At 39.6% G+C, this 24536-nt stretch overlaps 1 protein-coding gene across 4 annotated transcripts in view; it reads left to right on the top strand.

Annotated features, from left to right (window-relative positions):
* The first annotated feature begins 237 nt into the window (after positions 1-237).
* Positions 238-24536, top strand: part of RALA (RAS like proto-oncogene A) — a 61604-nt gene continuing 37305 nt past the window's right edge. Inside the window, exons 1-3 of one of the 4 annotated variants that reach the window (XM_069588252.1) lie at positions 513-755; positions 15604-15705; positions 21927-22125. The gene's annotated coding sequence lies outside the window, so the exon portion shown is untranslated. Of the gene's footprint in view, positions 756-7968; positions 8065-15603; positions 15706-21926; positions 22126-24536 lie in introns of those variants that run through there. The other 3 variants (XM_069588251.1, XM_069588253.1, XM_069588250.1) reach the window with 3 other exon arrangements.

The following is a 24536-nucleotide window of genomic DNA, read 5'->3' as shown; positions in this document are numbered from 1 at the left end:
GGAGAATAGGAAGCCCAGGGCGGCCACCAGACCCTCCAGCCAGGCAGGCGACTGACTCATCTCCCGGGATTCGGCCCTCGACGAGCCACGTCGCCGGCTCCACTCGGGAAACCCCGTTCACAAAAAAGTTGCCTCCACCCTAGGACACCCCGGGAGAAGGGGCTGCCCTCTAGAAGCAAGATGGCGGCCTCCGCTCTTCCCCCTCCTTCCAAAAACCCCCTCCTGGTCCCCAGAAGAGAGACAAGGACGTCGTGGCGCCGAGATCCGGGAAACTCAGCGAGGCCCGCGGCCACTCCCGGGCCCCCGGGAGGTGACTTCACCTCGCCAGCGCAGAGAGCCGGGGGTGGAGCCGCCGTAAAGGCCGTGAAGCCCGCCCTCAACACTCAGAGAGTGGACACAGGAGAGCCCGCGCCCTTCGGCCATTGTTCTCCAGCCCCGGCCCCCCACCCTCCTCTCCGCTCGCAGACAGGAAGTTGCTTCCCAGCCGGCTCCGCCCCACTCCCCAGCGCCCCGGAAGTGATCGGCGGCAGCTGCTGCAGAGCGGCCAGGAGGAGGGTGGATCTCCTGAGAGCGGAGCGCCCGGAGTCCTCCTCCACCTCCTCCTGCCGCCCAGGCTCCACCGCCGCCTGTCGGACTCCTTTTGCCGCTCCCGGCGCGGAGCCTCCTAGACTACAAGAGCGGAGCACTATCCGGCTGGAGCCAGCTCAGCCGCGGCTTCCGGAGCCCACGGGGCTGCTGACCGGCTTGCCGTGCAGGTGAGCGGTGCCCACCCGGGCCGGCCCGGGAGGGGTTGGGGCCGCCTGGGCGGCGGCGGGGGTGTGTCTGGGCGGCGGCGATCCGAGGCCCAGACGCAGGGCCCGGACGCCGAGATTGCACCTCCCGCGTTCTGCCCGGGAACCAGCTGCGGGACGAGCCCGAGCTGGAATCCGGGGCGCCGTGTTCGCCGCTGTGCGGGCTAGTGCACCTCCTGAGAGCGGGCGGTTGCGGCGGGGTCCCCCGAGCCCGGCACCCCGTTGAATTGGCCTCGTCGGAAGGTCACCCTGCATCTCTAGCCCGCCGCGCCGAGGTCCCCGCCTGGGCGGTGCCCGCGACCTGGGGGACCCGACGCCGCAGTCCCCGCGCCTCATTCCGCCCCTCTCCCCTCCTTCCCTTTCTTCCACTCCTTGTCTGTTTGCGGGCAGTTGCTTTTTAAACATCTCTGGTGGGGTTTTGTGCCAGTTAAAGGAACGGGTTTTACAGGTCGAAGTCATTAGATGGTCCGCACTGAACTAAATAGCCGGTCCTGGGCTCTTGCACAGGTTTAGCCAATAGTCAGGAATCAAGCCTCTGAAACGAGGACGCGATAAGGGTGTTTTGAGCAAGGGGGTGTTTCCTCCGTGGTTCGTTCTAAAGGTTTTCCAAAAGTGAAAGATGTGATGTGTGTGCTCCAGGCTGGGTATGTGTGTGTAAGTGGGCGGAGGTGACGGCGCAGAGAGGTGGCAGTGTTGTTTCAAGGTTTAGGGAGAATCAGGGAGTTGACTGGCCTTTTCTTGGGAACCTGAATGTCCAGACTTGTGAGAGCTCATCCAAGTGTCGTTGACGTTGTTTGAGAACTCCAGGACCACGCCCTACCTGTCAAGCTGAAAAGCACCTAATTTACGAATTGTGTCGGGAGCGGGGAGGCGGGGAGAAGATCGTTATAAAATATGTGTCATGAGTTAATTCTTGTCCTGGAAATAAATTCCGACTTTAATCATGCTCCACATATTGAATAACGCATTTCATTAGTAAACTCATTTCCACTAAAGGAAAGTTATTCCTCTTAGTGTATTTCAGTGTGTCTTACTAGCTTACGTTTTTGTCTCTATTAATGCAATATTATAAAATGACTTGTGATTCTTAAAACATTATTTTTAGTTTTTGAATGTCTTCAGGGTCAGAGTCATGTCTTTCTCATCCCTGTGCTTACATGGCATGTGCCCAGAATATAGAAGTTATTCACACAATTCTTCACCGAGTGAATGAATGTGTAGGTGATCTCACAGTAGCCTTCTAGTAGTCATTTATTTTGTTGGGCTAAGGTGTTTTGTTTGTTTGTTTGTGTTTTTGTTTCAGTTTTGGGGCACATGCAGATTTTGCTTTGTCTTTCCCTTTTGTAGCATGGTCAAAGGACAAATCAAGAAGAATCCTTTGCCATCCTTCCAAAACTATCCTACCATGAAAGATTAAAATTATATTTGGGGTGTTGTGATTGAGCATTATAATAACTTGTATTCAGTCGGAAATGTTTACACTTGAGCTTTTTTTGCCCAGGATTATCAGGATTTCCTGGTGATAGTAAATTGTATTTGGAGTTTGTAACCATACCCTATCTTAATCAAACAGAAAATTGGGAGTTACCACTGTTGGGATAGTGTGGTACATCACAAAATTGCTTATAATGGCTCATTTTTTTTTTCCCGTGAATGCATGAAGTCTGACATAACAAGTTCTCTTGTTATGACCTTGACATGACTTACCAATTAGCCACTTTCACACGATTTTTCAGTGATCCAGATGCTGTTCTCCAGTGTGTCTGCTGAGTGTGCAGTCATCTGTATCAATTATTTTGAAGTAATTCTTCATACGACACTTTCTTTGCAGGGCTTTCAGGGAAAAGGGGCTAATTATAGGAAAGAATATTGTCTACCATTTGTGCAGGGAGATAATTTTTGCCTGTGGATGGTTGGGTTATTTTCACTGTAGTGAGGTTCAGATAAAAAAGCGCTGATACCTTCTTTTCTCTCCAACTGTCTGGTCCTGCGCTGGTTTTCCAAGCTTAGCTTCTGCAGAACAGAAATAAATGTTATCAGTTCACTTCTTGTATCTGTGCGTACCAGTGTAATATGCACGTGTACATGGATTGCAAAGTCAGTTACTTTTAAAATATTGGATTAAGAGGCTGTGAGTATTCATGGGGAAAAGATTGTGATTTTGAAGAACTAGGGAGATGGTTCATGGTTTTCATTGTTTTATGAAGTTTTTCATTTTAGACACTAAGGAGACCAAAGCTTGCAGTTTCTTATCTCAGTGACGTAACCACTGTACAGAGGTCAGATTTCCCTTATTTTAACAACCCTCTTGATAATAGCAGTCCTCCTACATTGACTGCCTGCCAAGCACTGTGATAAGAACTTTACTTGTATTATTTTTAATCTCCACACCACAGGAGGTAACTTTTCCATAGTTTACTAAGGCTAAGTGCAGTTAATTGCTGGAAGCTGGGCCACTAGTGAGTAACATCATCTGGATTTTGAAGTGATGATTGCTGAGAGCATTGGCTATTGCAATTAGTCCTAAAAGACTGAGAAAAAAATTCAATTTTTGATTTAGCTGAGCTTTGAGAAAGCAAAGATACTGATCTCCTCAGTATTCTTGGCCATCAAATGGGGCCTGGGGTAACCACTGACCCTGGCCAGGTGGCTTCAGACAGCAGCCAGTCTTCTGTTTATGACCTTTCATATGTTATCCCCTTCTGCATGTGCCATGATGAAAAAATGGTTGGGCATTGTTCATGTAAGTGACCTGGGAGAGTAAATTATTAGGAACTCAACTTTGGTGTTTGATGATTACATTTTACCTTTCAAGTAGCGGAATAGTCCCTATTTGAGAAGACTATTGGAGGCTTGTTTGTAGTGACCTTCCTGAAATCTTGTGTTTTAGCTCTTTCTTGGACCGAAGGAGATACGAGAACTTATACTCCAGCCCCCATTAGTAACAGTTATTCGTTTTGTTTTCTTTAGCTCTAAAACATCTTTCTTACTACTTTATTGTGCTCATAAGGATTTGGTTACAATATAGTAAAAATTAAATTAAAGCTCCAAGTTCTTAAAGATGTTTGAATAAATTATAGAAAAGAATTTGTATCTTTGACTTATTACATCTGCAGGTGAAAACTTAATTTCTCAACATCAGCGGGTATTCTCTCTGATCCAAAAAGCAGGCTTCCATAAAATATATTAGTGTTCTTAAAATACACCGCAACTAGAGTCCTGTATCAAACTCAGTAGACAGACATAGTGCTTGACACACATAATCTCTTTGAAGTCTGGGATCCAGTTTCATTGCAGAATTCACTTATTGAAACTAAATATCAGGGTTTGTCAATGTCGTCTTGGAGAATAAAACACAGCAAGATTATGAAATGACTTCTACCCCCAAATACATTGTGAAGGTGGGGCAAAGATCCCCAGTTTCTAAACAGATCATGATTGTAGTCTTCTAAACCACAGGATCTCTGCCTTCTTGTGCAGTTGAGAAGCTAGCATAGTAATCCGCTGAAAATGAGGCTGCCCACTACTGAGTGATTCAGATGCGTTAGGTCTGCTGCCCTGTCTAGATCTATTCTGGATTTTTATAGCAGCCTTTCAGCCTCTGACTGGGGGCTCCCCGCCCAGTCTTTTCTCCACGGTTTGGGGGTTAGAGCATTCTTGATATTCCCATGCTTAAAACCCTTTCACACCTCCTTCTTGCTAATTAAAAAAATACAAATTCCTTTTATCCTTAATTTCACATATAAGTTTAACTTATACCTCTCCAAAAATTGTATCTTGATTCGATTTTTTTTCTCTCAACTCCATCCCTCAAAACAACACACAAAAAAACAACTTTCAAGACTGGGCTAGTTACTCCCCTTGTGATCTGCCATAAAATCTACCTTATACTACTATGGACAGTGCCTTCATTAACCTATTATAAATTTTGTTGACCACAGTCTATAGTAACCTCATAACTACAGGTACCCATGCATTCTTAAAAGCCTACACAGGACTTTGTCAGAAGTTCCCAAACTTCCTCAGTTCTTAATGATATCCTTATTCCTGGTGGCTCAGATAGTAAAGAATCTGCCTGCAATGCAGGAGACCAGGGCTTGATCCCGGGGTTGGGAAGATCCCCCGGAGAAGGGAATGGCAACCTACTCCAGTATTCTTGCCTGGAGAATTCCGAGGACAGAGGAGCCTGAGGGGCTACAGTCCATTGCGTCACAAAGATGTGGACAGGACTGAGAGACCAACACACTATACTGCAAGTAATATCCAGTATCTTTCAATTACTGGTAATGTTATAATGCTAATCTTTGTTTCTTTGCATTGTTGAAAGCATATCTTCAGGGTAAATGCATATGTAACACTTGTTAGGTTTGCCAAATTTTTCTTTGTAGGATTGTAGTATTTTGAATTCCCACCTGTGATATATGAGTACTGCAGCTTCTGCTAATCTGAAAGATGAGAAATGGTATCTCAGTGTAGTTTTAATCTGTATTTCTCATATTACAAGTGAATTGAACATTTTTTTCATATGTTTAAGGGACATTTTTTTGTATGTTTAAAATTGTTCACATTATTGACTCACTTTCTAAATAAATTTTGGTCTTTTCTCCTCAGAGTTTAAAACTTCTTTATATTTAAGAATATTAGTCATTTAGCTTTGCCATATATTGCAGATACTTTGCCCAGTTATCTTTTGGCATTGCTAGTGGTACATGGGTTTTTTTTTTTTTTCTTTTGACTTGCAAAACTTTGTTTCTGGGTAATAAAATATATTAAATTTATTGCATCTAGGTTTTTAGTCATAGTGAGCCTTTTTGCTACCCACAGGTTAGAGAGGAATTTAGCCATGCTTTCTTCAGTACTAATACAGTTTTATTTATAATATAAAGAGCATTCAGTTTTGTGATCCATTTGGAGTATATTTCTGTTTTGATGTAAGGAATGGGTCTTATTTTATCTTTTCCACATGACTTTCCATTTGTTCTAATGCTACTTTTAAGAAAAAACTTTGCTCCCTTTATCATGTACTCGATTTCCATATGTAATTGGGTGTGTTTCATTCTTTTGTATGTCTGACTATTCCTGTACCAGTAAGTACTACACTGTTTTAATCATAAAGGCTTTGTATATGATTCAATATCTGGTAGGGCTAGTTCCCCATTATTGCCCTCCTTCAATGTACTTTACTAGTCTTGCATGTCTTTTTTTTTTTTTTTGAACTCTGGCATCAGTTTGTCTAAGTCCATTGAAAAGCTCACTATTTTTATTGAGATCTCATTAAACCTACTATTTAACTTAGAACTGATCTCTTGATGATGTTGGAACACCTTTAATCTTAAATAAGCAAAATCTTTTCATTTTCTTAAATCCACTATTTTGTCTCTGCAGAATGATTTATATTTACTTTGCATAAGTTTTGAACATTTCAGGTTTATTCCTATGTATTTTGTCTTTTGTTGTTACTATTATAAACAGAATTTTCTTATCCATTGTATTTTATCATTGCTTCTCTTTGGCCCAGATACACAGTTACTTGTTGTTCAGTAACTCAGTTGTGTCCGACTCTGCGATATATAGTTATGTCACCTGTAAATAAAGGTTTTATCCTTTTCTTTTCCAGTGTTTATATTTCTGTTTGTCATATCTAATTGCTTTGATTACTATCTCCAGAACAATGTTAAATAGTGGTGTTAAGAGTGTCTTTGATAGAGATGCTGATTGTTTTATTGTATTATCTTCTCTGTGCATGTACAAAGATAAACATTACACTAGATATTAATTTAACTATGGAAATTCCTTGCAATGACTACAGTCCTTCACCATTTCTGTGATACTGATGTCGGTAGATGTAAGATGCAGGAAGCTTGACTTACCTAAAGGGCAGCAGCGAAGTGTAATGATAGTTGAGGTGAGGTACTGATCCTTAGTTTCCCAGTTCATACAACCATTCCTAAGTTCTGTTCCTGCCTCTCCATGTAATTCTTCTGAACCTCATTGTAATCTTCACTCAGCGAGTCATGGGTGCCACAGGTTAAAAGCAGCCATAGGTCTATGAAAATCTGTCTTTCCTTCTAGGCTTTCATGGTCTTTAAGTGGTTTCTGTGCCTAGCAGATGAATTAGGCTCACCTTGTATTGATGTGATTATGGCTTAAGGACAGCCCTTAGTCAATAAGGCAAGTCAGACTTGTAATTAGATGAGTTTACCCATGAAATTAAAAGATGCTTACTCCTTGGAAGAAAAGTTATGACCCACCTAGATAGCATATTCAAAAGCAGAGACATTACTTTGCCGACTGAGGTCCGTCTAGTCAAAACTATGGTTTTTCCTGTGGTCATGTACGGATGTGAGAGTTGGACTGTGAAGAAGGCTGAGCACCAAAGAATTGATGCTATTGAACTGTGGTGTTGGAGAAGACTCTTGAGAGTCCCTTGGACTGCAAGGAGATCCAACCAGTCCATTCTGAAGGAGATCAGCCCTGGGTGTTCTTTGGAAGGAATGATGCTGAAGCTGAAACTCCAGTACTTTGGCCACCTCATGCAAAGAGTTGACTCATTGGAAAAGACTCTGATGCTGGGAGGGATTGGGGGCAGGAGAAGAAGTAGATGACCGAGGATGAGATGGCTGGATGGCATCACGGACTCGATGGACGTGAGTCTGAGTGAACTCCAGGAGATGGTGATGGACAGGGAGGCCTGGCGTGCTGCGATTCATGGGGTCGCATAGAGTCAGACATGACTGAGCGACTGAACTGAACTGAACTGATCCATGGGGTGGCCCATGGTACACAAATACGGGGTGATTGTGGGCATGTTTGTAGGGTCCATTTGGCCTCCAGAACTCATTTGTAAATGACCTAGGCCTCTGACTGCAGGTGTGTGTTGGTGTGGAATCAGATGCTGGCACCCTGGGCACATCCCATTCACATGGCAGCTGTGGACACATACCAGTGCTCAGTCTCCTGTGTTCTGGAGAACACGTGCATTTCACTGCTATCGACTTCACCCAGAAAGTTCAAGTATCATGTTTTCTGTAGATTCTTATACTTTCAAGATTGTCTAGGTCCATTTTGTGAACTTGCAGTCCACATCTCATTTCCTGTTTCAGTCATTCTGTTTCCTTTCCCGGGAGTGCAGGGTGATGGGATATTTATTAATTTCTTGTCCCTTGTGCTTCCCTAGAAGTCCCCTCCAATCCCAGTCTGTGACCTGTAAGTCCATCTTTGTTGTCCCAGAAACGCTGGTAGGTCTCTAGGTTGAGGAGCTCTCACCCCCCAGGTGAGTACTGTTGGTCTGTGGCCAGTTGTCTGTCTCCACTTTTTCCTGGGATCTATGTTGCCTTTTTCTCTCTGGGTCTTGTTGCCTCCTTAGTCGACAGTTCAGCCTTGGGCAGGTGGTGGTTGGGGGCTCTCCTGCCTTGAAGATCCTCAGGTCTCATCCTCTGCTACATGCTGCTACCCTGATATCTGGGCTTGCAGTTGGCTGATCTTTTCTGTTCTCTGTTTTTTGCCTTATTTCCCCTTCCCTCATCATTTTAGTCTGAGGACATTTCGTCTTCCTTCATCTTTCTGCCTAAAACACTTCCCTGTGACAGAAACTCCCTGTCCTCTGAGATCCTAAGTGTCTGGGGCACCAGCCCTAGTCCCTTAGTGCTTGGACTGTCGGTAACTTTACGACTACCCTGTCAGTCTCTGAGAGCTCCCTGTTTCCTGTGTCTACACTACAACTAAAATAATTCTCTATATCTGTTACTTCATTTAATCTTATTTGCTGAGCTTTCTCGATCCCTCAGAATAAAATAAAACTCGACCATTTGCTCTATCTTTTCTTGTCCTTTGCTTTGGCCCGGATAATTAAACCCACCCTTGTTTGTATGTTTTGTTAAAGTTTATATATATATATATATATATAGTATATATGTATTTGGTTACAACTGTTTGAACTTTTTGCACATTCATTAGTCATTGATTTTTTTTTAATCCTGTCAACTGTCTTTTTATGTCCTTTGCTTATTGGGGTGGGGATGGGGAGGCTGGTTTTTTTTTTTAATGATGAATTTGTCAATTTTATGTGGTATAATTCACATACTAATAAATTTACTTTTAAAGTGTTTAATTCAGTGCTTTTTGTTTGAACTTCCCAGGTGAACAGTCCTTTTGATTCATTACAGGATTCCTGTCTTACATTACTGTGTCTGAATTTAAGCCATTAAAACTCTAAATTGTTTAAAAGAACACTGTTAACAGATTGTGGTATAGTAAGTAGAAAGACGAAATACCCAAATTAGAGTGCTGAAAGGGAATTATTCATATTGAACACTGACAGTGCTTTGAAGAATTGTTTGTACAGTGTTGACTACAAAATTGAGGAAATCCAGTTATAGACAGGAGTGATCAAATAGGATGCTAGATTTAATTCTGTGTTTCTGTTCTAGAAAGGTACAAAGTGTTAAGTGACTAAATTTTTTTAAATTGACACTTAGCACTTTTGTGTATGTGATTTCATTTGATCTTTGTATCAGCCAAAGCAATGACAGTATACCTCATCTCTGCCTCTTTCTGAAATGCACAGTGAACTATATCAGTGAGTCCTATTACATTTGCATTTTAAAATGAGAGTGCTCCATGAAAAGATGTTCAGTGTCACCATTTACTAGCGACATGCAAATCAAAACCACAGTGAGATATCAACTCACACCTGCTAGAATGACTTTTATCAAAAAGGCAAGAAACCACAAGTGTTGGCAAGGATGCAGGAAAAAAGGGGATCCTTACACACTGTTGGTTGTTGTTTAGTCACTAAGTCGAGTCTGACTCTTTGCGACCCATGGACTGCAGCACTCCAGGCTTCCCTGTCCTTCACCACCTCCCAGAGTTTGCTAAACTTCATGTCCATCAAGTCAGTGATGCCATCCAACCATCTCATCTTCTGTCATTCCCTTCTCCTGCTTTCAATCTTTACCAGCATCAGGGTCTTTTCCAATGAGTTGACCCTTTACATGAGGTGGCCAAAGTATCGGAGCTTCAGCATCAGTCCTTCCAATGAGTAGTCAAGGTTGATTTCCTTTAGGATTGACTGGTTTGATCTCCTTGGTGTCCAAGGGACCCTCAAGAGTCTTTTCCAGCACCACAGCTCGAAAGCATCAGTTCTTTGGCTCTCAGCCTTCTTTATGATCTAGCTCTTACATCCATACTTGACTACTGGAAAAACCATAGCTTTGACTATATTCACCTTTGTTAGCAAAGGTTTGTTGGCAACAGATTTCTCTGTTTTTTAATACGCTGTCTAGGTTTGTCATAGCTTTTCTTCCAAGGAACAAACGTCTTTTGGTGCAGCCACTATCAAAAATAGTATGGACACTCCTCAAACAGTCTAGAAGAGAGCTACCATATAATCTAGGTGTTCCACTTCTGGGTATTTATCCAAAGAATAGGAAAACACGAATTCGAAAACACGTAGGCACTGCTGGGTTCATCACAGCCTTATTTATGATTGTCAAGATTTAGAAACAGCTTCCGTGCCCATCAGCAGATGAATGGGTGAAGAAGATGTGGTGTACGCAGACACAGACACGTATGCAGTCACACACAAATACACCACAGGATACTACTCAGCCATGAAAAAGATGAAATCTTGCCATCTGTGACAACATGTACTTTGAGGCTAAGTACTATTATGCTAAGTAAAATAAGTCAGAGAAAGATAAATACCTTTTGATTTTACTCATGTGGAATATAAAAAGAAAAAAAAAAGTGAAGAAACCAAACTAAAGCAAATACAGAGAACAGAGTACTAGTGATCAGGGCAGGGGTGAGGGCAAAATAGATAAAGGGGATAAGCTGTGTGGTGACAGATGGAAAGTAGATTCTTGGTGAGCACATTGTAGGATATAGAAGTAGAAACATACGTTGTACAGATGAAATTTATATAATGTTGTAAGCTAATATTACCTCAATAAAAACAGTGTTTAAAGAGAGAATATAAAATGAGGAATCTTTTCCCCCAACTTTGTGCTTTGAAAGATTTCTTTTTTTTAATTGAAGTGTAGTTGATTTACAGTGTTGTGTTAATTTCTGCTGTACAGCAAAATAATTCATATATATATACATATATATATACACACACATTCATTTTTTATATTATTTTCCATTATGGTTTATCCCAGGACGATGGCTATAGCTCCCTGGGCTATACTGTAGGTCTTTGCTGCCTTGAAAAGTTTACAAAAAAGTTAATAAGAGTACATTGTTAAAAGCCAGTAGTTACTAATCGCTTTATATTCACCAGTTATTGTTTTGCTACATTTGCTTTACTTTTAAAGTGTAGATGGTTTTATTTTTCTGAGTTGTTTGAAAGAAGGTTGAAGACATGAAATTTCACCTCTATGTACTTGAGTTTACATCTTCTGAGGATGAAGACATTCTCCTGTATTTCCATACTACTATTGTAATATTTAAGAAAATATGGCAATAATTTCATTATATCATCTAATATCTAGTCCAAGTTCAGGTTTCATTAATTGTCTCCTATCGTCTTTAATAGCTGTTTTTTTCCTGCTGATCCAGGACCCAGTCAAGGTTCATAATTTCTGCTTGCTTATTTTGACTTCTCTAGTCTCTTTTCACTTTTTCTGAGTAACTTTTGAGACATGGTTTACATACCATAAATTCACCCAATTTAGATTTACAGTGATTTTTAGTAACTTTACTGAGTTGTGTAAATCATTACCACAATCCAGTTTTAAAACATTTTCATCTCTTTAGCATAAAATCTCTTATGCCCCTTTGTAGTTAATTCCCATTCTATGAATATACTACATTTTGCTTATCCTTTTACTGGTTGATGGACATTTGGATTGTTTACCCTTTTTGGTTATTGTGAACAATCCTGCTACGAACATTCATGTAGAAGTCTTTAATGGACATATGTTTTCATTTCTCATTGGTAATGTAGAGTGAAATCTCTAGGTTGTGTGGTAGGTTGATGTTTAATACATCATTTTGCATTCCCACCAGCAATATTTGAGAATTCTTGTTTCTTTGCCTCTTCATGAACAATTGTTAATCATGTTTTAAAAAAAAATGTATTGCCATTCTGTTGGGTATAAATAAGTATCTTGTTGAGAATTTAATTTGCATTTCTGTAGTGAATGATACGGAGAAGGCAATGGCACCCCACTCCAGTACTCTTGCCTGGAAAATCCCGTGGATGGAGGAGCCTGGTAGGCTGTAGTCCGTGGGGTCGCTCAGAGTCGGACACGACTGAGCGACTTCACTTTCACTTTCACGCTTTGGAGAAGGAAATGGCAACCCACTCCAGTGTTCTTGGCTGGAGAATCCCAGGAACGGGGGAGCCTGGTGGGCTGCCATCTATGGAGTCGCACAGAGTCGGACACGACTGTAGCGACTTAGCAGCAGCAGCAGCAGCAGCGGATGATAGTGTACCTTTGCATGTGCTTATTATTAGTCTTCCACCTGTTTTCTTGAGTGAAGTGTCTACTGAAATCTTTTGCCCAGTTTTTAAAAATTGGATTATATTTCTTATTATGTCTTAAGAGTTCTTTGTGAGTTCTGGATACAGGTCCTTAAGATCTGTGATTTTCAAAGATTTTCTCCTAGAGTGTAATGAAGTTAACCACAAGCCTTGCTTAATTTTTCTAATTTGCCATGTGGCTTTTTGGAGAGTTGGAATAAAAGCTAAATCTTCTGTTCATAATTCTTCCACATGTTTAGTACTGAAGTATTAGATTAATTAAAGACTAATCAAAGACAGTGTAGACCCCTTTAACTTCATTCTGCCATTAAGCAGTGAGAAACTCTTCCTTTCTAAGCTGTAAGAAGCAAATAGAGACCCTATAAACCATTAGCATTCATTCAGTTGTAAGAGTCAGAAATCCAGGTTAGGCTACCTTAAGCACAACAGAAGTGTGCAGGCTTTCTCTCCTTCCCCAGCTCTGCTTCTTTCCTTTTTTGTACTGGCAGACTGTGTGGTAGCCACATTCATCTCCAGATTCATCAAAGAGCCTGTCTCTCGCACTCATTCAAGAGGTAGAGTACTCTGGCTGGCCTGTGTCTCTTGTCCTGCTTTGTAGTCCTGCCCGGATATATAGTCCCATTGTAATTGTAATAGGCAAGAATGGTTCCCACAAGAAGAGGCTGTGCTGGCAGACAAACCATGTTTAATGCCTCTTTAGGGGCAACGGGTCATTTTTCGCTCACTTTTATGAAATTAAACCAAAAGTAATGAATAGGATATTAATATCTGAAGTTTAAGGGGGAAATCACATTTGTTAGCTGATGAAAGTAGCCTTTACTAGTAGCACTTTTTCTTACCTAACCAAACACAGGTGATATTTGGTTTAAGCTAAAACATTCCAGGTATCTCTCCTATAGAAGTGAGGGGAGGACCTACATTATCAATGATAACAACTTGATTATTGTGGCTGATTTTTCTGTACTTCTCTTGCGTGTTTTTTTATGTAGTTTTCTTTAGCTCTCTGAGTGGGGGTTATAGCCAACTCTCTTGGAGTTCCTGCATTCCTACAGATTGCTGAAACGCATTTTTATAATTAGTTTCCTTCCTCTCTTCTTTCATTTACTTGGATTCTCAAGCTCTGTCTGTGTCCATATGTTACATGATTCATCTTCAAAGCGTTTTTTTTTCCTAAAGTAAGGCTTGTTCCCAGTTCCTTTTCATGACATTGAGTGTATGGTGATGGTGACGATGCTGTTGATGCAGTTGTGATTTTCCTGCTCAAAAAAGAAAATACTTTTCATCACTCGGAGCATTTCTAATCTAAACTCTTGTCTAGTCATACAACTGATATGTAAGTACTATCGTGAAGTCAAACAAATAATTTTGGATACTGTGGCTCTTGTGTTGCGTCTATACTTTTCCAGTATTCTTTAGGATTTATTTTTAGTGTGAAAATAAACGTAGAAACAAGAGCTTCTGATTTTGGACTGTGTATAAAATGTATCATCTCTTACAGAGTTAGAACAGGTCTTCAAAGGGCAGCTAATACATTCTTCCACTGTTTACAAAAATCTCCTCAAAAGCTCCTCGGCCACTAGCCATTGCTTAACCACTTGTAGTGGTATTGTGGAAATATGTGTTATTTCTGGATGTCTTAATTTAAAAGTCCATCCTTGTTTTGAACTGTAGTCTATTATCCTGTGGCTTCTCTTTATTCCTGTTTTCTCTGGAGAAGCACTTAGCACACAAATATGTTTTTGAGCCCTTGTTAAACAGTGCATCTGTTGACAGAATCAAGAATAGTCATTTTCACATGTACCTTTCTTCAAATAATTGGAGATGGCAGCCATGCAACTCCCTTGCCAGCTTCCCAAGCGTCTGCCTGTTGAGACACGTCCTTCATGTATTTAGTTAGCTCCCTAACCATCTTGGTCACACGCTTCTAAAAATAATACAGCAACATTCGCTTGTTTGGGGTCAAACTTTACAACTTGAAACATGAAATGTACTTAGAGAGGGAGAAAGAAATGACTAGAATTTGTAGCTTTCCTTCCATGCCAGGCCCTCACCCAAACATTTCAGATTCATTATTTCCATGTAATCATCCAAATACAACCCCAAGAGGTAGAAGATGTTCCCTATTGAGAATTAGAAAGTAAAGTTTCAGAGCAAATGTTGGGGGGGGGGAGTGTAGGGGGGAGATACCTTTGAACATCCAAAGTAAAAAGGGAAAGTCCTAACACTAAACGCTATTATGTGTCCAGTGCTCAAGAGAATAGTAATAAGTCTTTCAGAACCTACTTACTCTTATTTTATATCTAATGCAATAAGCCTAGTAATTTGCTTCCGGATAGTTTTTGGGGACGGAGGGGTGCTCTGAAGGCACGTGGGCAGTTAGTGATGAGTGAGGGACAGCTGTGAAAGGAAGGGACGAGGCAGGAGGACTGCAGCATGACAGTAGAATTTAGAGTTCCGTCTTCTAGAGCTATTGAATCTAGGGAAAACTGCCCTACATTCATAGTCGCCTCTGGGAACAGGGTAATAGTTGATCATTATGATTCTGGGTTATCAAGAAAAAAAGTTTTAACTGTTCAGTTAAGTTGAAGACTTTATGAGACATGAAATTCTGAACTCAATTTTCGTCAAATACAACTCAGAAATTAAAATATCATCCTATCCAAATACTGCTTCTGATGGCTACGTTGCTTATTTTGATTACTGGCTTGTTGAAAAATTCTCATGATTATTATTATTTTTTGATGTGTGTATGCATATGTGTGTGTGTGCTTAGTTGTCTCCGACTCTTTGCAACCCTGTGGACTGTAGCCCACCAGGCTCCTCTCTCCATGGGATTTTCCAGGCAAGAATACTGGAGTGGGTTGCCATTTTCCTACTCCAGGGGATCTTGCTGACCCAGGGACTAAACCCATGTCTCTTGCATCTCCCGCATTGGCAGACAGGTTCTTTACCACTGCACCAGATGTGTGTATATTGAGTGTTAAGTATACTTGGTAAACAGGAGATATCACTCTTTGATGATTTGGGGAGCTAAACTTTACCTTTTATAGCTTTGATTGAATTCCCAGGGTTTTCCCATCTTGGATGTGTTAAGGTTTATCACAACTTGACTGGTCCATGTCCCCTGCTGTCAGTTACTAAGTATTTAGAGAATGCTGCTATTAGACTAAGTGAAACATAATTTAAATTTTTAAACGCATGTAAGAATTAAAGATTTTAAAATTAAATAAAAAACTAATAACATGTAAAAAAAATAAATGAAAGTATATGTGAATACTTTTAAGATTATCTAGTTAACAGTTGCTTGCTCTTTTCTTAAATTAGGAAGTAAAGGAAGAAGATTATATTACTCCAGAAATACTTTAGTTTCAGCCTTCATCTCATTTTCCTCCAAATCCCAGCTGTCCATTTGGTTGTTCTTTCAATGTAAGTAGTTAAATAACTACTGTTTGTTATTCTTACGAGTTTAAACTGTATCTAATTTTATTACATCTTTAAAGCTTTGATACAAATATTGACAATGTGTTCTTCAATCAAAAAAAGACTAGTTAAAATGTACAGTCCAGAATATGTCTTTTTTTGGTTGTTTAAAACTCAGGAGTAATCCTTATCAGAGCATTACTGCCGTAGAGAACTGTAAGATAGTAAGCTGACCTGTGTTCTTAGTGAAATTTTAGTAACTTCTTAAGAACAGTGTTGTCATGCAGTATAGAATATGTCATCATCTGACAGATTTGTGCAAACTGTAGGAAACTGTTTCTGCCTATGGATTGCCTTTTGCTGGTTCTCTACTGATAAATATGACCAGGTTTCCTTAACTCTTAAATCTTAAAAACATGAAGTGCTCTTTTAATTATAATTATAACATCATTTGGGTTAGAATTTGTTTTCAACTTAATGTCAGTATAATCAGTTACAATAAAGGTCTTGGGGCAAGGATAAACAGCAGCAAATTTCCTTTTTGTAGGTTATTTTTGTTATATTAGTCAATAAACCTCTTTTAAATCTGTGTCACAGTGTCACAGTCAGGCAGATGGGTTCAAAAAGAAACATTCCCTTTTAAGGCAGTCATATGAAAGTAATTTTGAGATGAAAGTTGTTACTAATGTGTGTTTTCTTCATTCCAAAACTGGAACATGATGGCAAAAATGGTCTCATAAAGGAAGTGAAAAAGAGAAGAAAGACAGTAATTGAGAGGTTTTTTTCTTTAGAAATTATAAAATTTTTTTTTAATATTTGAAGCTCATAAACATCCATTTATTCTCACTACAGTGTAAAGTTTTGAATAGAAGTATAGAACATTTGGGGGGAGACAGTAGGTACGGTGAATATTGAACATAAGTTTTGTTTAATATTTATTGAGTGAAAAGCACTGTTGTGTGCCAGGCACACAACAATATGTGCTAGACACATATGAGGGAAGGCACTGAACCCCCACTGAAGCAACAGGGAGCACTCCCCAGAAGTGACCACAGGAGGATGAACAGGAGTTTGATAAAGGAGATGAATCACGTTGAGTTGGACATCAAGTGTTCAGAACTAGGGAATAAAATTCATGCCGTGCCCTTTAGAGGGAGTGTGGTGTATTCCTGAGGGGTAAGGTAGGGAAGCAGAAAGGGCCCGGGGGAGAGAGGATTGGGAGAGTTGCGGCCAGATCTTAAAGGCCCTCATTTCAAGCCTCGGGGGAGCCACTGGAATAATTTAGGAAGCATCATGATCAAGTTTGCCTTTTGAGTGTTCTCTGCAGCCATGCTTCTGAAATGATCTCTGATAAAGATCTGTTTAAGTTTTCTGTATATAGCAGACTGATACTTTTGTAAAATAGAGTAAAAAATAAAATACTAGAAAGATGAAAATTTAAAAAGACAGAAAACAAGCCCATTTTAAAAATTAAGTTGAACAAACATAAAATTACTATCAAGTTCCTCTTTGAGTTTCTAAATGTATACTCTAAAATTGGTTCTTTCCTATTCTTGAACTAGTTATCCTTTGAGTACCTCTCCTGCAGAGGAGTAATCTCTTTTTGATCATGTACCCCCATCCATACAGAATTCTGGAAACTCTCATGTGTATATTTGCTTTCAAATCATGTACATGTGTTACTGTGCAACTATATGATGTGTGCCATAAACTGTAAATCCAAATTGAAAAATAGCAAGAGATTTTATTAGCTATTTTAAGTGAAAATGTTTTATTCTTAGTAGTTAAAAAAAATACTTTGCACTAAAATATTGTTTAGTGAGAACAGTGTAATTGAATACTTCATTACAGCTTTTGAAAGACTTGGTTCATTCATAAAAATAATCAGTGTATTAAATGATCATATTGTGTACTTTGTATATAATTCTACTGTCAATTATATTTCAATAATGCTGGAAAAATTAAGTAAGAAATAAATTGTCTCGGCTCTCTTCCAGATGATGCCAGACCATAATATATACAAGAACCCCTACACACCTGGGGTCTTCTTTCTAGTGGAGGTTATTAACACTTTGTGATTCAAAGGCCTGGTTTTAGGGTTGAGGTTGTTTTGTATTTGTTGTGATGGCTGTCATAGTTGAAATCAATGCTTTATAAAGTATATAGATCAAAATGGGAGAACTGTGTTGTTGGGTGTGTTTCCTTAGTAATGGCCTCAGTTTTCAGTTTCATCCAGCAATTAATGACAGATTTTTATGAAGTTTGTCTTGCACATTTTCTTTTCCCCTGATGTCAGTCAGTTCTTACAAACTCATCATAATGTCTTCCCTTTGTGTGTGTGTGTGTGTTTAATCAATGTATTCAAAATCCAGTGAAACTGTAGATTTAAACAGGTTAGGAATTTTCCAATTGGTATTCAGATGAGATGTAAAGTGGGCATATTACATTCATAAGGGTACAAACTTGTCAACTCTTCCTGTATCCATTCACTAATACCACACTGTCTTTATAGCTTTCTAATAAGTCTTCTTAGTCAATATAATATGAGTCAGCAAATATTTTCTTAAGGGGCCAAGTGTTAAATGTTGTAGGCTTTGCAGGCCAAATCATCCGTTATAGTACACATCTTAGCCACTGTAAATAGGAGGCAGCCATAGATAATACATAAATAATTTGAAATTACTATGTCCCAGTACAAGACTTCCCTGGTGGCTCAGATAGTAAAGTGTCTGTCTACAATGCAGGAGACCCGGGTTCAATCCCTGGGTTGGGAAGATCCCCTGGAGAAGGAAATGGCAGTCCACTCCAGGACTATTGCCTGGAAAATCCCATGGACAGAGGAACCTGGTAAGCTACAGTCCATGGGGTCGCAGAGTTAGACACGACTGAGCGACTTCACTCATTACAAGTTTATATACAAAGAAGCATTTTGCTGTGAACCTGAATTGCTCTAAAAGAATGAAACCTATTAAAAAGAAATGAAGGCAGAAAAAAAACAGCATCACTTTTTTGTTCTTCCTGCCAGAGATGCATAACCTGAATCTGATCATCATACAATTCACTTAAGGGACATTCTGTGAAAAAATTGGTCAGTAATCTTTAAAATTCGCAACTTCATGAAAGTCAAAGAAAATATTAGGAATTCTACACTGAAGGTGACCAAAGAGATATGACTATTAAATGCAGTGCATGATTCTAATCCAGTGCAGAATCTTGGATAAGGTCTGAGGAGTGTCTGGTAGAAATGTGTTCATGCTGATTTCCCAATGATGGTGGCTGCATTATGATTTGTAGATGCTTGTCCTCATTTGTTGGAAATAAATGCAGAGGTGTTCCAGTGATATAGAGTGAGCAACTTACTATCAAATAGCACAGGGAAAAAATCGTTTGGGGTTATACTTGCAACTTTTCTATAAATTTGAGATTATTTTGACATCTTAAATGTATATATCATTAAAAGTAAAATAGATTTATTGGCAGGACAGTCTAGTTTGACAACCTTCTACATACTTTGATGCTGTTTTGGATATTCTTGATGTTACTGTTTCCATACAAATTTTAAAATCAGTTTGTTGATTTCCACCAAAAAGAAAAACCCTGCCAGGATTTTTATTGAGATCGAGTTGAGTCTGTAGATGAATTTGTGGAGGATTGATACTTTTGCAATAATGTGAATTCCAGTCCATAAACATGACTTAGAGCAGTATTTAGATGGTCTTTACATTTTCTTAGCAGTGTTTTATACTTTTCTGTGTAAAGTTTTTTGTAGTTGCTATCCTCTAAAATGCCCATCAGAGATTTTTGCCTCTTGTTATTCATACATACCCTTTTGTAAGTGATTCTCTTTCACATTGAGTAAGGCAGTAAGACTGACTGAATAACATTGTATGACTTCCAAGACTAGATCATAAAAGACATTTCACCATGGCGGATTCATGTCAATGTATGGCAAAACCAATACAATATTGTAAAGTAAATAAATAAAACTAAAAAAAAGACGTTTCAGCTTCAGCCTTGCTGTCTTGGATCACTTACCTGAAGGAAGCCAGCTATTATGTTATGAGGGTATTCGAGCAGCCCAGTGAAGAGGCCCAGATGGTGAGGACTCTGAGGTCTCCTGCCAACAGCCATGTGAGTGAGCCATCGTGGAAGCAGCATGTCCAGCTCTATTTAAGCCTTCGAATGACTGCAGTCTGCCAGCATCCTGAGTGCAGCCTCGTGAGAGTCCCTGAACTACTAGCACCCCTGGCTAAGCTGCGCAAACTCTTAGATAATAAGTGTTTGTTATTCTAAGCCTCTAAGTTTTAGATTAATTTATTATGGAGCAGTAAATAACTGGTAATGTACTTGTTTTTTAATTTTTAAATTCTGTGTAATTAGTTTTTTATTTCCACCTTTTTTTGTAGTAAAATACAGTAACATCACATTTGCCATCTTAACTATTTTTAAGTGTACAGTTTCATGGTATTAATACAGTCACATTGTTCTACAACCATCACCACCATTCATCCCCATAACTCTTTTCATTGTAAAACTGAAACTCTGTATTCATTAAACAATAACTCGCCAGTCTTCCCTCCCTGTAGCCCATGGTAGCCACCAATCTACCTTTTGTCTATGATTTTGACGATGCTAAGTACCATAGCTAAATGGCGTCATACACTATTTGTCTTTTTGTGATTAGCTCATGTTCACTTAGCCCAGTGTCCCAAGATTCATCCATGTTATAGCAGACCGCAAAATTTCCTTGCTTTTCATGTTGAGTGTTATTCCATTGTATGTTTATACCACATTTTGCTTACCTCTTCAGCCACTGAACTTGAGTTCCTTCCATACTTTAGCTACTATGACAAATGCTCTATGAATGAGTGTACAGATATCTCTTTGAGACCCTACCTTGTTTTTCTTTCTTTCTTCTCCTTTTTTATGGCAGTTTCGATTCTTTGGGGTATATATACTCAAGAAGGAGAATTGCTGTATCATACGGTAATTCTGTTTTTAACTTTTTGCGGAACCACCATGAGGTTTTCCACAGTAGCTGTACCATTTTGTGTTCCCAATAAGAGTGGAGAAGGGTTCCAGTCTTTCCACATCCTCACCAGCACTTGTTATTTTCTGTTTTGTGTTTGTTTTGTTTGTAGTAGCAGCCATCCTAATAGCCATGAAGTTAGTTATTCTTGAGCCCAAGTGGGTGATGATGCCGTTCATTGAAATGAGGAACATAGGAGAAAGAACAGGCTATTTTAATCATTTTCAGTTTGAGTTCTCTGTGAATATCCATGTCATTATAAGCAGTAGCAGTTGGAAGCATCAGATGGACTCTGTTCAGTTCTCCGTTAATTAATATTGAAGGTGCATAATCCCTTGTACAGTCTTGTCTTGTTTTTTATTCATCTGTTTGATGCCTACCTTATAGAATCATTTTGACAAATATCGTAAAATGTTAGAATATTGTAAGCATTCATCCACAAATTTTAGCATTTTTCCTTTAAAAGTAAGCAGGAACTTATTTAAGTTTCTATTATTTAAACTAATATAAACTGTTTATATTCAGAAATATAACTGAGTATATTCCTATTAGCTTATAAGCAGGTTGTTTTTGGTACTAAATCTGCATAGCCTCTGCTCTTAGGGGACTTACCCATGAATTTTGGAAATAACTTTGGAAAAAATTTTGGAAATAATTTTATGACTCGGCTATAAACATGATTTTTGTAAATATACTAGAGGTAGAATCCAACTAGTTGTATGTCTAATCAGAATTCCATCAGTGTGTGCGACTATCTCAGATACATTGTGTCCTTGAACTTAATCTTATGGTATATAGTACGTTGGGAATAGTGTAGATTTGGGGTTTCTTAGGCCTATATGTGAACTCTCGCACAGCCATTTATTAGCTGTATGACATTGCACATCTTACATGACCTTAGGGACTCATTTACGTGGTTTTCTACTGAAATTTGAAAAAAGGATTAAAATTTCTACCAACTTGCCATTGTTATTGTTGGAGACCAAAAGACAGTTTTTTCCATATCTAACCTAACACCTTGGACATTTTAAGCCCTTAAATAAGTGTTAAGTATATTCTCGTTGTTGTACAGCCATCACCACCATACATCCCCACTGCTCTTTTCATCTTGTAAAAGTGAAACTTGTTTTACTTCTGTGTCACCAGGTTATATCAGCTGATATGATACTTCTCCTACATAGCATGTCATTTTTTCTAGGAAGTCAGAATTGTACTTCCGTATCAACACACCTTTATAGAAGCTGTGGTCTGCTCCCTGTGGGTTTGGAAGCATCTGTCATCACACAGGCCTGAAGTTATATGTCAACTTTTGGAAGTTTGTAGATTTTAAAGGAGTCCAAGGCTCCTGGGTTAGTCATCATTTTACAGATCTGAAAACTATGGTCGTCAGAAGTTAGGTAAGTGTCAGAAAAATTAGTCTTTGCCGGCTAGTGTGTGGCAAAATCTCACTGTGTTGACTCATATTCCATCCTTTTTGCTATAAGTCATCAGGGGCTCTGGTTATGTTTTACAAACACTATGAGAATGTAAATTGAGGACAAAGTTAATATACACAATTTATTTTGCTAATTTTTTCACCAACTTTGTAAGTGATCTGGGTTTTGGTTTGGGGGATTTTTCATTCAACAGATATTTCCTAAGGACTTAGTATGTGTCAGGTACTGCTGAGGTAATGGAGATGCAACAATAAACAAAAACTCCCTCCACTCATGGATCTTACATTCTACAGACCAGAATCCTGAAGGATATGAGGAAGTGGGCCATATGTTTATCTTCTAGTAGAAGGAATGGCAAGAAAAGTTGGAATCATAGTAAGGGTTTTATTCTGAGTATCATGGGAGGTCTTCTGAGGAGTGGATATATTCTCAGGATGGAGCCTCTAAATTTGCCAGCAGATCAGGTGTGGCCTATGAAAGAGGAGTCAAAAATGATTCCAGTAGTTTTGGTCTGAGAAACTCAAAGAATGAATTGCCATTTACTAATAAAGAGAAAACTAAGAGAGTCGGTTTGGGGTAGGTAAATTAGATAGGAGTAGAGTCTGGACAGTTTGGAGTTTGGGCAGTTGAGTTTGGACTACCTGTTAAGACAACCAGTTGAAGATATTGAACTGGTAGTTGAATATGAGCCAGGTATTCAGGGGAGAAATGAAATCTGAAGATATAAATTTGTGTCTTTCCATGTAAAAAAATATTCTGAGTGAGAGCATGAGGAAAGACTATATCTAGCCAAAAGGGGTCCAAGATGAACCCTAAGAGAACACCAGAGTTTAAAATGATGGTGATGGAAGAGTAATAGCTGAAGAGATTCGAGGGAGGGGGGGGGGAAACATTGTGATTAAGATATCTTAGAAGTCAAAGAAAAAATATATTTTAAGAAAGAGAGTGATTATCTCGGTTGCTGCTGCTAAGCAACGTGTGTTGAAGACTGAGAATTTCTGGTTGGGCTTCCCTGGTGGCTCAGACAGTGAAGAATCTGCCTGCAATGTGGGATACTTGGGTTCAGTCCCTGGGTTGGGACGAACCCCTGGAGAAGGGCATGGTATCCACTCCAGTATTCTTGCCTGGAGAATTCGTAGACAGGAGAAGCCTGGCGGGCTATAGTCCATGTGGTCACAGAGTCAAGACATGACTGAGTGACTAACACTTTCACCTTTTCACTTGGTGATTTGAAGATCATTGATGATCTTAACAAAGCTTGGGTAAGAGCAGGCTTAGGGAGAGGAAAGAAGCAGAATTTGATAAGTGAGTTTAAGAAATGGAAGTATGGTTGAGAATTTTTTAAGATAGGAGAATAACATGTTTGCATCCAGTACAGAGGGGCAAATTGGGAGGGTGGAACAGTATCTGTTGAATCAACAGAGGAAATAGGCTGTGCTGCATGAGCAGAAGCATTAGTCTTATAGGATCTTGATCAGTTTCATTTATAGCAAGGGTTGGCAAGCCGCAATTCTGCAGCCAAATGCCGTCTACTGCCTGCTTTTGAAATAAAGTTTTATTGGAACAAGGCCATGCCCAATTATTTAGATATTGTCCATGGTTACTTTCCAACTACAGCAACAGGCTTGAGTAGTTCCTCCAGGGAAGCCTAAAATATTTATTATCTGGCTCTTTACAGGAGTCTGGTGACCCTAGATTTGTAGTAACTAAAAGAGAAGATGGGATGAAATAGGAGTGAGGGAAGGAAGGTAGTAGAAGTCAAATCTAAGGAACTGAACCTTTTGCAAAGGTATTCAAATATCTTTTCTGATTTAGGTCAGACCAAGAGAAAAATCAGAACCATGAATTTGAGCAAAATGAGCTATAGCCTAAGTGCTTTTTCCTGAGATGAGTTCTTAGGACTCTGTAGTCTACAAAACTGTAAGCCAACTGTATATAGTCAGCTCTTCCTGAGTTACAAATGACTGCAATCTCATCAGCTTAGAACAACAAACTCTTAACTATCTCACAGTTTCTGTGGGGGAAGAATTGGAAGTAGCTTTAGCTGTATAGTCCTGACTCAGTCTCTCAGGAGGCTGTAATCAAAGTGGCATCCAGGACTGCGAGCACCTAGGCTTGTCTAAGTCAAAGGGTCGGCTTCCTATCCTGCTCACGTGGTTGTTGGCAGGAGACCTCCGTTCCTTGCCACTTGGGCTTCTCACATATGACTGCTCACAGCATGGTTTCCCGTGTAGAGAATTACAAGAGAGTCCAGGATGGAGGCTTCCAGTCTCTTATTACCAGTTCTAGGAAGTGACATGCCTTCGTTTCTGCTGTGTTACATTGATCGCACAGATCAAGGCTGGTATAGTACAGGAAGAGACTACGGGAGG

Source organism: Ovis canadensis, chromosome 4, assembly GCF_042477335.2.
Source record: "Ovis canadensis isolate MfBH-ARS-UI-01 breed Bighorn chromosome 4, ARS-UI_OviCan_v2, whole genome shotgun sequence".
In the NCBI taxonomy this organism is placed as follows: Eukaryota; Metazoa; Chordata; class Mammalia; order Artiodactyla; family Bovidae; genus Ovis; species Ovis canadensis.
This window is presented reverse-complemented; position numbering and strand designations above follow the sequence as displayed.